The following is a 16,356-nucleotide window of genomic DNA, read 5'->3' on the forward strand; positions in this document are numbered from 1 at the left end:
GAATATGGAACAACCTACCAACATTGTTGAGAGTAGTCTTAAACCTATACAAAATGATGCACGTACGCTAGACAACACTTATAGTGACATACAAGATCATGGTAAGTCAATCAAACCTTTAGTATATATGGTATTTGCTATTTTCTAGATATATATGTATATCATATCTATCTCAATTTGCAGGCCAAGCCTTGCAAGGTTCCAAAGAAAAGTTTTGTGAAGCGATGGCTTTAGCAGGTAAAATATAGTTACAATAGAATACACCTTGATTTCTTATATTTGAAGTATCAAAACATATACTAAAGATGTTCTCTTTATGATAGAGAAAGATCCTGAATTAGAAATGCATCTTGAGTGCTTGAGTAGTCATTTGCTTGCCTCCTTGAAACAAATCAAGTCTAGCTTGCAAGGACAAAGACCCTATCCCTTAGCTCCCTTACAAAGGATCAATGATGGATTTAGTAATTCTATCCAACATGCCAAGCCATTCACTGAGAGATAGCTCTCCAAAAGACCACGACAACCACAAGCCAAAGATGTCAGACCATTTCCAATTCCTCCAAAGCATAAGAGGGTATCTATGCAAGCACGCCTTGATTCAGATGCAACTTTTGAAGCAAATGTTGTGCTTGATACAAATTGAAAAGAGCCTCACTAACACTACCCATTTCGTGATTAATTTTGGATTGTTTTTCTCTATTTTTTTTCATTGTGATAGCAAATTATATGAAGTACATGGAACAATAGTTGTGAGATGGAGGGTTTGATACAACACTCTAAACTATCTTCTTGGAAATGGTACAACATTTTGTGATTGATGGTGCATTCTGCTTTTCAATAGTGTTTTCATTGTAAAATTAACTTATATGAAATACTTAAAAGGGCCACTTTTAACTTAGTACTTAGATGGGCCACTTGTGAGATGGAGGATTTGATATAGTATTGCAAACTATCTTCTTGGCAATGCATTTTCAACTCCTTGTTTTTAGAAAGGGTATTTGTTGCATTGACTGGTATATGCCCACATAAAGTCTAGCTTGCAAGGAAAATGCCATGTCCCTCAACTCCCTTGCAAAGGATCAATGATGGATTCAATAATTCTATCCGACGAGCCAAGCTATTCATTGAGAGAGAAATCTCTATAAAACCACAACAACCACAACCAAAAGATGTGACACCATTTTCCACATTGGCAAGAAGATTATTAACGCTTTACTATTTTGCACACTTAGATGCTTGATTGTTGCTCATAATTAATTGAGAGAAGGTTTGTTCAAAAAGAGTGGGAGATAACATTGTGATTGCATGATAATTGTTTTTCACCACTTTTTACATCGTACATAGCTTTCTTTCTAGTTAGAGTATATACTAAGATGACTTTCAAATAACATTCTACATCCACATCAAAAGTGAATTTATGGAATAAGTTCTTAAAGACTCACTTGTATGTTTTTTTCTCTCAAACATACCAATTCCAAATGGACATCATGCCTCATCAAAAGCATAATCAGTGAAAGGCATAATGCCATAAAATAGTTGCTAACGCCATTTCCATTTATTCAAAAAACTTTCCACATAATGCCAGTTGATCTCTACTTTCCACATAGCATTGTGGTTCTAGAGTAGGGATATACCTCTTCTTCTGCCAAGTTTGCACCTTATCTCTCCTGGCTATACCTAGATCTCTACTTTCCATGTGCCAGAGTCAAACTAGTTTCCTTTATGATATAGATAGAAGAGCAATGTTGCCCATAGCTAATTAAGGGTATTTCAAAATATGCAATTAACACAGCAAAAGCATCTTGCCCATAGTCTCATGCCCCAAGCCTCCATTTTGCAGAGTTATTTGCATCCACACTACATTTTGCAAAGTAACCTCCATTTTGCATCCACATCCTAGGATAGAAGAGTCCTACTTATCTTGAAGTGGGTACCCACACCACAAGTAGATTATTGCTTAACTTAATGCTAATGCATCCAATCATTTTGGGACTAGTTAAGTATCGTCTCCCCAACTACACATTCCAACCAAACTAGTAGCTACAACATCCTTCCAAACATTGGGCAATGTATGTCCTCGTTTCTGCACCTAGAAAGCTCACTCCATGAAACTTTTCATGGGCAATGTATGTCCAACTTTCTACTACTATTGTTGTAGTTTTAGTAGGCATTATGAGCCATGATAGCATGAGGTACATTTGTGTCTATTTTCCTTCTCCTTGTATATTCTGCAAAGAACACATATTTGAGCTAAATTTCTCCAAAGTCATTGACAAGTTATGTGATGACTAACTTGTAGATTAAACAAGTATAATGTATATTGTAGCAGAATGACATCATAAGTGTATTAAAATCTCCAAGTATACACAAAAAATTATCTATTTTTTGTGGAATATCAAACATCAACCAACATGGAGTAGCATTCAATAAAATGAAACCCAAAGAGGCAACCTTCCATGGGGAAAAAGGGAGAATGAGAAACATTTGTGACAATGAAGACAATATGATTAACATCTTGGCAAGCAAGATCAAAATTGAACTACCATCCATGGTTAAGATAGTGTAGAAAATAAGGTGAACATATTCTTTATCTACCATCAATGGTGTAAACACGAAGAGGGATGACAAAATGTTGCCACATAAGAACATGGTTGCATGTGCAAGTGGCCATAAACATTTCCATAACTCAATCTTGGGAAGTTTTGTTTTTCAACTCTACAAATTTTATCATGTATACTTCATTAACCAGTGGAAATTTTCCAATGTAGATATACTTACTAACATATTAACATTTTCATATTAACAATTCCATGTAGATATCCCATATTAATAAATCCATGATGTACATAATTTAGGTAACTCATAGAACTCCTAATGTGAAAAAAAGATTCATTTTAGTGAAGGGCATTTATGAATATGATTTTGTTTCTTAGAATTTAACCAACCTCTCCATATGAAAATCCATATAAAGGCATCCCCTATGCAGTTCTAGATCACACTAGCTATTTTACAAATGTCATCTATTCACCTATGTGACATAATATAGTTGAAAATGTCTTTGCCCTAGGAAGAAAAGACAAATCATTTGAGGTGGATTTATTTTTAGGGTTGACTATTCTACATAACAATATAGTTATGCCACCCAGAGGGCCAAGCTTATGACTCCTTCACAATATGTGGTACATAGCCCTAGGGCCAAGCATGAGCTCTTTAAAAATAACATTCACGAAGGACATGGGTTGAGCGGGTTTGAAGGAGGAAAAAGGCGCTGACATGTATGTGCTGGAAATGCGAGGGGTGGGGCTGTGGGGACAACGAGGAAAGATGAAAACAGTTTTTAATCTTTCCTGAGCGGAGCGCTGATTAGCAAGCCCCCCCCTTCCACATCAATCAAGGAGAGGGGCCCATACTGATATTTATCCTCAGCCGAAGCTAGTTGCTTGGATCGCAAACTTGCGGAGATCAAGGGAGCTTGCCAAAGATTTAGACCAACAGATAGAGCAAGATGAGGATTCCAGAACGACACTCGTCAATTGAATAAAGGAGGATCATAGGCTACTCAACAACTTGAAATTCCAACAGGAGCAACAGCGTGACATCCTCGCAGAGATTTGTGAGAAAGAAGCTGCAAAAGCCATGGACATACCTGCCCTGTTACAAGAGAAAACTACAGCTTATGAGAAGATTAAAGCCTTCAGGGAGAAAATTGAGGTAAGAATAAACTTTGTAGGAAAGTTAGATGAGTTCTGGAATAGAGAGAGAGAGAGAGGAGAGGAGAGGGAGGGATTGAATGATTGAATGAAGAAGAAGAAGGAAAAGCAGTTAGCATGTATGATCATCAAAACGCTATTGATGAGTGGCAGCATAAATCACGGGTGGAAAAGCTATTTGATTATGGCTTTTAACACTTGAGTTTTAGCCTTAAGAAAAAGATAAGGCTTTAAAGCCTTAGGCTTTTATAAAAAAAAACCTAAAAGCACAACATGAGAAGAAGTGGAGAAAAAACTATAAAAGGAGGATTAGGAGAGCTTGGACGTGCCATCAAATCAAGGGAGAGAGGCTAGAGGTGGAGCTTGTATCCATCGCCTTCTTCGAAGTTTGCCAATGAATTCAAAAGTGAAGGCTTGAGGTTGAGCTTTAAGGCCCTCGCCTACATTGAAGTTTCTATCTCATTTGGTTTGAGTGGAGCTTTAAGCTTCTCGCCTATTTTGAAGGTTGTCATAAAACACTGCAGAGTCGCTTTCAAGTCGAACTATGAGCTCCTTTTCCTCTTCAAAATTCTCAGCATAAATTCTACGAGAGTAGCTTGAGTTGGACTTGGATGTTCTTTGCCTTCTAATTCTTCCCATAAAATATAACATCCCACCTTTTTCTCTTCTCCCACAGTTTGAGAATTCAACCTTGTCTTTCTCAAACAATCTTTTGTTCAAATCTGAAAAGTCTTTTGAACCTATATCTTGCTTATATCTTTATTCAAGAATTTGTTTTCTCATTCAACTTGAAACTAAACTCTTATGGATAATTATTTTATGTTGAGTTCTCCCATCTTAAAGCGTCCCTGCCGTGAGTAACTTTCATGAACCATGTGCAAGTTCCGTGTGACATTGGTGCATATTCCTCCTCTAATTGGAAGTGGATATCTCTCTTTCTCTTAGTACACCTCCATTCTAAAAGGAAAATATATGAAAATTTTAGCTTGGATTAGTATTCAAATCACATAATTATACCCCTTTGATTCAATATATCACTGTTCTTTTTTATTCAATTCGATATTGACTGTTTCACTTGATTTCAGTCTTGATAAACCCTAATCAACCCCTAGTTAGTCTCTAATCTTATGTTGGAATCAACTTCTAAGTAGGCTATAATCTTATCTTATGTTCTATCCAAAATATTCTCTCTCTCTCTCTCTTTGTGTGTGTCTCTCTCTCTCCAAGAATTGGTCAAAGATTATCAAAAACATTTATACAAAAGCTTGGATAGTGAAGAACAATAACATCATCTTATCTTCTACCCAAATATACTATTTGTCTGTAACGTGTCCTCTTAGTATCATCCAAGACACGTCTTAGCAGTCCATCGAAAAGGATGTCTAGAAAGCTCCGCCCGGCACTCCCATGGAATGTTACGGGATTTGCGATCTAGGTCTTCCCGCGTTGTCGAAGGGTTTTTGAAAGCAAAGTCGCGACCACAGAGGACCTTGACGAATTTCAAGATAGAAGATCAATCAAGCGAATAAGCAAGATGAGAAAATGATCCCAAGTAACAATTGTATTACTGCCAAGATGTTTACAAAATACAAGATGACTTCAAATCTGATCAGTCCACTGGTTTTAGGCCACCCAATTTAATTCTGCTACATTTGTAGATCCTATATCAAACTATCCATGGTCAGACTAAATACTTTGTTGACTGCAATCCACTTCCGTGCTTTCTGGAAAGGCGGCTTCTTGTAAGCATTTTTTTAGCCAAAACAATAAACTCAAGCATTAATACCTTGACCTCAAACACTGTGTATAGAAATCAGGAATTCAAAGATACAACACTATCGTGAACTTCTTGGATTCAGGCTGTCTAGTGAGACCATAAAAGGCTTCTTGTACAGGAAGCGAGAAATACAAAGGCAAAAGCTTTCTCCTAAGCTGCCTTGTGATGATGGAGGCTCCTGTGAGAAACAAGCCAGAGCTGGCTACTGACTCCTTGGCTATATTGAATGGGGAAGAAACATTGGCAATCCACTAGTATGCTACATCTACTGCCTGTTTTTCAGTGGATTGTGTCTGTTCAGCAAAAATAGTCACTTTGTCCTAACCATTGGGAGGTAGGCTTTGATAACCTCCACCTGTTGTTCAGAACACTTCCTTGTCTCCTTTGCTTGTCTCTTTTAGTAGCTGAGTCCCAACAATGAAGTGCTACCATTTGTATACAACAACAGTATAAGCTGTTAGACCTCCAATGAAGTTTTTTACCACCTTATGATTGGTAACGATCACTGCTATCTCATGATTTACAGTCCCATACTGTTTTAACAGACCCTTCACTTTTCCTACTCAATAAGCAATAGATTACTTATGTTCTGCTGCTTGCAATCCAAAGTCAACTTCTTAAATATTCTCTCTCTGTACTGGTATCCCAGGAAACATCCTTAAATCTATCCACTGCCATCATTCACCATATCACGACCAATAAAGACATGCACAAATCTGAGATCCAGTCTACAAAGCCCCTAAGTAACTGTACTCACTATCTCCAGATGACCTTGCACCTGACCTGCAATTTGAGGTCTCCATGTGGTTGAGGAAGGTGATTACTTCGTGAAGAAAACAACCATATCCAACAATGGCATAAATTTAGACAGAAATGTTAAACAAGGTTTTCTAGAGCTGAATCACATGAGATCGGCAGAAGCACAGAATCAGACGAGTTGCGATGACGTACTAAAGGTCTGCTCTCGCACAGTCGATGACGCACTAAAGGTCTGCTTTGCCGCGCAGATAGATGGCCTTTTCGATGAACAGAGAAAGAGGAAGAGAAATTGAAGATGCACGATTCCTTCCCTTGATGATTTATTAGCTGTGTAATTTGTACTTTTCCATTGGCACAGTCGAAGCCCCCAAACTCACCTTGCTCATCATCATACTGCTTAGCATCGCTCTCGGTGTTTTCAAGAGGCAGCTGGACCTCGGATACTATAATCAAAGATATAAACTTCTGCACTGACAATCTTAGTTGCAATGAGAAAAGGATTCTGTGGCATGTAGCAAGCCCAATTCACCTCCCACCTTGCTCCTATCAAGGAGTCCGATGAAGATCATCAATGAAGATCAATCGGCTCATGTTGCTTCTCTACTTGATCTTTAGACAACTTGTCTGCAATACCAGCCTTGCCTTTCTCTGTTTCACGTTCAGACAACCCCCCTTATCAGCAGCTTGCTTTTTCTGCACCAATTTCTGTCATCGAATCTGCTCTTCTTCAGCCAATTTCTGCCTGTCCTCTTATTTTCCGCTTTTTCCTTCTGCTCCCGTAGTCGTCTCCTTTTTAGCCTTCCTCTCTTTTCAAGTCCTAGCATACTCCTCCAATCAAGTCGCCCTCTTGAACTGCAGAGTACCCACCATTTTCCTCTTCATCCAGCGCAGGTATCCTCTCTATTTTCCTTCCTTCCAATTGAAAAAGCTCTCCCCCCCCCTATTTCTTCCTCATACGTCTATTTTCTTCTTCATTCCGTCGCAGAATACCATATTTCCCCCCTTTCTGATTCTGTGTTCAAAAATAGTATTCTTTTTCCCCCCCACAAAGGCTCTTTCAAAATAGTTCTTGTTTTGCTTTTGCTTTTTCATGCCCCCTTTGTCCATCATATTCTTGATTTTGCTCCAATCAATTCCCAATCCTTTGAGTCCCCATCACTGCAGAAATGGCAGGGATTCCATGCTCAAGGGCAAGCTGCACATGAGCCTCATGTTCATCTGAAAATTCACTGGTCTTCTTAAACTCCCTTGTCGATACCATTTGTATCTTCAGCATAAGCAAACAACTTGGGAAGCTCGGAAAAACCATACTCATTGCAAATCTAGAACCCATTCTCCTTCTAATTTGTTTATACCAAATATCAGATTCAATCCCAAACAGCACTTGTCTCTTTTGTGAAATTGAACATGAACCAATTGAAAGCAAAATGTTCAAGCAAAGCAAAGCACAACATCTACGTCTAAGTATGTACAAAGTAACAAATCTCACGCACAACTTTTGGGTGGTTTTCACACCTCGAATGCGCAGCAATACGACATCCACCCCCTCTAATCCTGCGCATCCTCCGGATGGGCCAACTACCCATGATCATTATCATCTAGATCCACAAACAGATCAATCTCTTCATTATGCATTTCTGGTAGATCAACAAGATTATCTGTCATATCATCTGTTTCTTCCATTGGAGTTTCTTCTCGTTGCTCTTCTCTTGCAAATTCTTCCAATGCATAGTCCTCATCATCCCTTTTCTTGAAAATCTTGATTCTTTTTCCAGCAATAGGCACTCTAAGCACTGTCCCATCCAATTCAGTCAGCTCATATGTTGCATTATCAAAGACATGTCTAACTATGTACGGCCCAAACCATCTTTTCACCATCTTCCGAAGTGCAGTATGCTGATTTTCAAGGCTACTATCAAAGACTAATACCCAATCTCCCTCTTCTATTGCTCTAGGCCGCAAGCGATGCCTGCTGTCAAACCTGTCCTTATTCCTTAGTCTAGCAACCTTCAACCTGTCAATAGCTAGCTGAATATCCTCTGGTCTCCTCTCCAACTGTCGAATCCGAAGAGCTAAGAGCTCCTATCTCGTCGAATCCTCCTGCCAAGGTAAAACTAACCAAGTCAAAGCACAAGTCTCAGTCAGCATAACCGGTTTCTGACCATACATCAACTCTGCAGGCATATATCCTGTGGTAACACTATGAGTCGTACGATCACCCCACAAAGCAAATGGTAGAAGTCTCAGCCATTCTCCAATCCGTCCTCTGCATGCTTTGGCTAATGCTTTCACTATCGGCGGATGCCCTCTTTCACTCTTTCCATTTCCCTCTGGATTGTATACTGTTGTTAGAGCCAACTTAATTCCTAGCTGAGAGAAAAACTCCCTAGCTTCATCTGCATCCAATTCACCACGATCCGCAGTGATCTTACCCACACAACCATACCTGTAGAAAATTTCCTCCAATAAGAATTTACACACTGCACTAGTGGTCTTCGTTCTCAAAGATCTGCCCTCAACATGATTGGTAAGATCCTCTCTAGCCAAAACAATGTACCTCATCTGCCATAGACCCATAGGCATGGTAACCAAATCAACTACCTACTTATAATGAATGCATAGTGGATAGGTTGGATGAAGCTCATCTCGATGAAGCACTACTGAATACATCTGGCAGTCTCTGCAAGTCTCAACAAAGTGAGAAACATCTCTATACATGCCTTTCCACCAATATTTCTCCTTGATTTTCTCATAAGTAGCCCATACTCCTCTATGACCAGCCCAAGGACTCTCATGAAACTCCCTCATCACCTGTAATTGTGTCTCTCTATCGCAGACAACCCGCAAAGGTAATCCGCCTCTTTTCTTCGGATGCTTCCAAAGAAATCCGTCCTTGAGAAAATAACCTTAGGCTTTCCTTCTGATCTTCTTGAACTCTTCATCTGTCCATTCATCTCTTTTGCTTACTGTACTAAGGTACCTGCCAATCTGCAACCAATCTCCAACATAGAGTTCTTCTGTGAAAGCCACAATATCATAGACATGACAAACATGATCAACCATAGTGGCTGAAATTTCTGCATCATCCTCTTCTGCAAGTAGAGTCTCCTCATCATCATATCTGGCTCTAGACAACATATCTGCCACTGGATTATCCTTCCCTGCTATGTGTTTAAATTCCGGATTTAATGACTTGATGTATGCAATCCATCTCAACATGGCTATATCCGGAGTAGAGCAACTCGTGATCATACCAATCAATGGCAAGCAATCTGTCTCTACCACAACTGAAGCTCCAATAAAGTACTCCTTGTCACATTTAAGAGCCGTGACAATCCCCAATAACTCCCTCTTGATTTGCGGATATCTCCTCTGTCTCTCATTTAGGACTTTTGCCCCAAACCGAATAGCATACCTATTTCCATCTGCATCATCTTGACCCACAGCCCAACCTATGCCGATTGGACTAGTGTCAACTGTCAATACAGTAGGCCTTCCGCAATTATAATCCACTTTCCTGAGAGTAGGAGCATTCTGCAATAACTTCTTCAATTTCCGCATGGCTCTAGTGTGGCTCTCATCCCAATAGAATTTCTGCCCCTTTCGAAGCAAGTGATACAAACAATCTGCTATGTGTGCAAAATGAGGTATCCAAATCATATAAAACACACAAGCACCAATGAATCTCCGTACCTCCGAAGTGGTAGAACAATACTCTGCAATCTTGCCTATAGCATTCACCTTATCAGGTGAGGGTTTCCTGCCATAATATCCACACATATGCCCAACAATAACAACCTCATTCACTCCAAAAATAGATTTTTGCCCTGAAAGTGTCAAGTTCACTTCTTCTAACCTGGCCAAAATCTTCTCACATGCTGAAATATGATTAGCCACAAAGTATCTGCATCCCTACTCATTTAGACTCTCATTCTTCTCTTCTTCTGCACACCCCTTAATGGGCACATCATCCAAGAAAGGCATAGTAAGCTGAGGTATGTAATCACGAAGGACCTTATGCATGGCATTCATCATATGTGCAATAGAATTAGTGGCACCTTGAGGCAAGGTACACATCCTGACAAGCCCAATAGGAGTTCTCATGGTGGTTATGTCCCTGCTTTCCAAAGCCAGCTGAAACTGATCATATCCTGAATACAAATCACCCAAAGAATAGATGGCGCGTCCAGCAAATGCCTCTGCAAACTCATCCACAACTGGACCTATACCAACATTCCTAATAGTAACTCTGTTCACTGGCTGCATGTCCTGTATAAATCGGAGAGTACCATTCTTCTTTGGAACTGTAAACCACCTGTTTGAGTATGGTGCAGATGAAGGCTCAAGGATTCCCATCCTGATTTTCTCATTCAATAAATCAATCAGCTTTGACAAGTGTGCTTTAGGCACCAGAATAGGTCGGAGATTCCATGGGATATGAGGAATAGTAAAAATGACCATAGGAGCAACAATATCAGGATTCACACATCCAATCTCATGCGGGAAAAAAGCAAATCCCCTTCCATGTCGCTCAAGCATATCCTGAAAGCATTGCTTCTCTATGGGTAGCAAGAAATCACCATTTCCAATTTTCAATTCAGCAAGTATCTCTGCTAAAAATGTATGACCAATATGCTCCGGATTCCTCAAAATTTGCTGTTTAGCAGCCCTCTCTATTTGTTGATCACTGTCAGGTGGAAGCGGTACAGCAACCGGCTTCACCTTCTTATCCACAGTTTTGTATTTCGTGTCAACCCTGGCTTCATTATGCTCTTCTGCATTACATAAACCTTGTTGTAAATCAGCAATTCTGCACTCCAATGGCTGAATATTCTCAGCCCTCTGCTCTATGGACTGCATAGAAACAGCCCCAAACTCTGAATGCTGAAATATTTCAGCAGTAAACTCTGTTGGCTGAAAGTTTTCAGCCCTCTGTCTCTCTGAAACCTGATCATAACCAGCTGGAAACTCTGTTTGCTGAATTTCTTCAGCACTCAACACTCTTTGCTGAGTTACCTCAGCCTCTAACTCAATCTGTGACATAAAATCTGCAATTTCATGAAACATGTCCAGGGACTGCACTAAAACATTACTGTGACAATTCAGCATATCAGTTTTCAGTATATCTCCCATCTCTGTCATCGTATCTGCACAAATCACACTGTCATACATCCCATCTATGTGCTCATCATCCTCCAAAATTCCTGCATTTCTCAATTTTTTCTCTTCCTGCATATATACTGCCTGGCAGCTCTAGGCAACCTAGAAGTCTTCTGATAACTCATCGAACTGTTTGTTGAAATCCCAACAAAACCGGAGGAGAAAACACTACTGCCAGGAGGCAAGAACTCCAATCTCCTCTCCTCTGTACCACCGTCGTCTAGCGAAAAGGCGGTACCTAATGAAAACCCGAATCCCTCACAGTGGGCAAAGGTGTATCTCTCAGAGTATCTCTGTTTCTAACATGGTTCACACATACACTCATAAACTGAACTGCTCTCATACCATCTTTACTGCGAATCCGTGCATAAGCAGATCCATCATCTATGACCTTTGTTTCCATGCGCATCTTTGTAATGAATGGCTGTCCAATAATTATAGGATAAGAGCATGAATCCTGCACAAAGAAATGAAAATCCTCTTCTACATCACCAATAGAAACCCTGACACTAGGACATGCAGCATATAAATCACCTGCAGTGTTATTGGCAGCTCTCATATGCCACCCATGCTCTACATCCATAGGCCATCTATTACTCTCATAAACTCCACGAACTATGAGATTAATCTCTGAACCATGATCAACCAATGCAACATAAGGCACCTGTTTCTCTCCAATCTTTACCATCATCTCTATAGTTGCCCTAGCCCAATGGCTCCGCGAAAAATGACTACGCGGTATCATGACAGGCTCATCAATTTTAGCATAATGCATAGGCTGAACCCTCTTCTCTACCTGCGGGAAAACAGAAGCATTATCAATCATAACCTCATCCTCGTCCTCATCCAACTCCCCAATCAAAACTCCCTGTGTATCAGTGGTAGACAATGCATGCCTTTTCCTCTTCAGGACCTCCTGAAACTGATCCTGAAACTCTCTTTTTGAGATGCCCAAAATCTCAGAAATAGTGAAAGTCACCTCACGCCAAGTATCTTATCATTAAAGATTTTCTTCATGTCTGTAGATGTCTCAATATCGGACATCAATCTGAATCCTAGCTGCTTTCTCTCTCTAGGCTCTTGCCTCTTTTCTCTCTTTTGAGCATCCTCCATCTGTCGATCTGGCCCTGGTCTTGAAGACGGTCCTGCAGTAGGTGGGGTAACAAACTCACCCCCTCTAGTCTTCTTAGCTCCACTTGGATTTTCTTCATCCCTCTTACGCTTCTCCTCAACAAGTACATCTGCCCCATGAGACTTAGCCAAATAAGCATAAATAGAGTACCTGCCAACAGGCGAGTCCCAACCTGTCTCTGATCTGATGCTAGAGCCTGCACTAGTCAAAACAGTTTGCTGAATTTTTCCCTTGTTTGCAGTCTCCATAGCATAAGTCCATACCGCGGACTGAGTCTCTGATCCCTTCTCAATCTGTACTCCATATACAGAAGCATCACCTCTAGCTGTCACATAAGAAGTATGCGCAGCCATGTCCTCCACTAACTTCTTCATTTCACCTTTACCAAAGTTGGTAGCAAGTGGAGCTCCTGTCTCAGTCAACCAAATCTTACCATCTTGCCCCCAATATACCAAATTCTGCCTCCTTGCATCCTGGAAAGAGTCACAATCCCTCCAATGCTGATGGTCCGTACTATCACACCAAATACATCTCCGATCTCTCCTAGGTGCACTAGGAGCACTCCTAGGTGCAGTAGGAGCACTAGAAGAAGCAGTAGGCGCAGTCGAAGCAAACTGCTCCTTCAACTTTCCCACCAACTCCGCTTTGACTGACTCGAGTCTCAAATCTGTGATGCCTTTGATTATGTTATCAAGAGAGGTAGGCACCGATGGAGCGGATGGTTTTGGAGCAGAAGGTGTAGGCATCGGTCATGGAACAGGAGGAATAGGTGGAGTGGAAACAGTAGGCACTGGCATAGACCAAGAAGCTGGCTGATGAGGAGAAGAAATAACAGGGATAGAAGTAGGCAAGTCTTCCATATCCTCCTCTTGGTCAAAGTCGAGACTGCATCCTGAGCATCCTGCCAATCCATTTTAAGACCCATAGGCTTCGTGCGATCTTCAAGAAGCTCACCCAATTCTTCTTGAAGAGCAGGATCTGCAGCTTGCAAGAAAAGCTCAACTTTTTCAACATCCAATGCTCTTTGTTCAATGGCATCAAGCTAACTATACCTCTCTTCGAATTCTCGAATCAACTCCGAAGCAGCGAGTCCTTTGCTTGGCATGTAGACGCACTCTCGGAATGATCGCCGAGTAGCCATACCAAAGTCCTCAAGGAAGTATTCTTCTTTCAAGGCCTTCTTAAAATCTTGCCAATGTGTATTTTGAATAAAAAGATCAGTCACTTTTGTCCTCAAAGCAGGTGTGACAAGACGAAGGAAGTACTTACTCATAAGTCCAGCATGAACTCCAAAAAACCCCATCTTGATCTCATATGTCTTCAAATATGCTGAAACATTATGCCCGTCAAATAGCTTCTTCTCATTCTCAACTGCTTCAATAGCCTTAGTCACGTTGTTTGCATTTTCCTGCTCCGAATAGAGTTGCCTTTGCTGAGACAACTGCTGTTGATGCAATTCTTGTTGCTGCTGCATATACATTTGTGTTTGCTGATTTTGGAGCTGCATATACATGGACATATTCTGTAAAATCTGCTTTAGATCCTCTGTTGAAGTACTTGACGCTGCAGCCATTGATGGAGCTGAAGTAGATGCAGCTCGAATTGTAGAAGAAGCTGAAATAGAGGCTGAAGTGTCTCCCATCCTGAAATTTCTGCGACGCTTTCACGTCGGGTTCACCAAAGATGTCGAAGGGTTTTTGAAAGCAAAGTCGCGATCACAGAGGACCTTGATGAATTTCAAGATAGAAGATCAATCAAGTGAATAAGCAAGATGAGAAAATGATCCCAAGTAACAATTGTATTACTGCCAAGATGTTTACAAAATACAAGATGACTTCAAATCTGATCAGTCCACTAGTTTTAGGCCACCCAATTTAATTCTGCTACATTTGTAGATCCTATATCAAACTGTCCATGGTCAGACTAAATACTTTGTTGACTGTAATCCACTTCCGTGCTTTCTGGAAAGGCGGCTTCTTGTAAGCATTTTTTTAGCCAAAACAATAAACTCAAGCATTAATACCTTGACCTCAAACACTGTGTATAGAAATCAGGAATTCAAAGATACAACACTATCGTGAACTTCTTGGATTCAGGATGTCTAGTGAGACCATAAAAGGCTTCTTGTACAGGAAGCGAGAAATACAAAGGCAAAAGCTTTCTCCTAAGCTGCCCTGTGATGATGGAGGCTCCTGTGAGAAACAAGCCAGAGTTGGCTACTGACTCCTTGGCTATATTGAATGGGGAAGAAACACTGGCAATCCACTAGTATGCTGCATCTACTGCCTGTTTTTCAGTGGATTGTGTCTGTTCAGCAAAAACAGTCACTTTGTCCTAACCATTGGGAGGTAGGCTTTGATAACCTCCACCTGTCGTTCAAAACACTTCCTTGTCTCCTTTGCTTGTCTCTTTTAGTAGCTGAGTCCCAACAATGAAGTGCTACCATTTGTATACAACAACAGTATAAGCTGTTAGACCTCCAATGAAGTTTTTTACCACCTTATGATTGGTAGCGATCATTGCTATCTCATGATTTACAGTCCCATACTGTTTTAACAGACTCTTCACTTTTCCTACTCAATAAGCAATAGATTACTTATGTTCTGCTGCTTGCAATCCAAAGTCAACTTCTTAAATATTCTCTCTCTGTACTAGTATCCCAGAAAACATCCTTAAATCTGTCCACTGCCATCATTCACCATATCACGACCAATAAAGACATGCACAAATGTGAGATCTAGTCTACAAATCCCCTAAGTAACTGTACTCACTATCTCCAGATGACCTTGCACCTGACCTGCAATTTGAGGTCTCCATGTGGTTGAGGAAGGTGATTACTTCGTGAAGAGAACAACCATACCCAACAATGGCATAAATTTAGACAGAAATGTTAAACAAGGTTTTCTAGAGTTGAATCACATGAGATCGGCAGAAGCACAGAATCGGACGAGTTGCGATGACGCACTAAAGGTCTGCTCTCGCACGGTCGATGACGCACTAAAGGTCTGCTCTGCCGTGCAGATAGATGGCCTTTTCGATGAACAGAGAAAGAGGAAGAGAAATTGAAGATGCATGATTCCTTCCCTTGATGATTTATTAGCTGTGTAATTTGTACTTTTCCATTGGCACAGTCGAAGCCCCCAAACTCACCTCGCTCATCATCATACTGCTTAGCATCGCTCTCGGTGTTTTCAAGAGGCAGCTGGACCTCGGGTACTATAATCAAAGATATAAACTTCTGCACTGACAATCTTAGTTGCAATGAGAAAAGGATTCTGTGGCATGTAGCAAGCCCAATTCACCTCCCACCTTGCTCCTATCCAGGAGTCCGATGAAGATCATCGATGAAGATCAATCGGCTCATGTTGCTTCTCTACTTGATCTTCAGACAACTTGTCTGCAATACCAGCCTTGCCTTTCTCTGTTTCACGTTCAGACAACCCCCCTTATCAGCAGCTTGCTTTTTCTGCACCAATTTCTGTCATCGAATCTGCTCTTCTTCAGCCAATTTCTGCCTGTCCTCTTATTTTCCGCTTTTTCCTTCTCCTCCTGTAGTCGTCTCCTTTTTAGCCTTCCTCTCTTTTCAAGTCCTAGCATACTCCTCCAATCAAGTCGCCCTCTTGAGCTGCAAAGTATCCACCATTTTCCTCTTCATCCAGCGCAAGTATCCTCTCTATTTTCCTTCCTTCCAATTGAAAAAGCTCTCCCCCCTATTTCTTCCTCATACGTCTATTTTCTTCTTCATTCCGTCGCAGAATACCAGATTTCCCCCCTTTCTGATTCTCTGTTCAAAAATAGTATTCTTTTTCCCCCCACAA

The 16,356-nt window shown here is 40.8% G+C and overlaps 1 pseudogene; it reads left to right on the top strand.

Moving 5' to 3' along the window:
- Positions 1 to 16,093, top strand: part of LOC148027017 (DExH-box ATP-dependent RNA helicase DExH10-like) — a 42,869-nt pseudogene extending 26,776 nt beyond the window's left edge.
- Positions 16,094 to 16,356: the final 263 nt, after the last annotated feature.

This window comes from Lygodium microphyllum, chromosome 13, assembly GCF_053477565.2.
Source record: "Lygodium microphyllum isolate KBCC chromosome 13, Lygodium_microphyllum_v1.1.10, whole genome shotgun sequence".
NCBI classification, from domain to species: domain Eukaryota; kingdom Viridiplantae; phylum Streptophyta; class Polypodiopsida; order Schizaeales; family Lygodiaceae; genus Lygodium; species Lygodium microphyllum.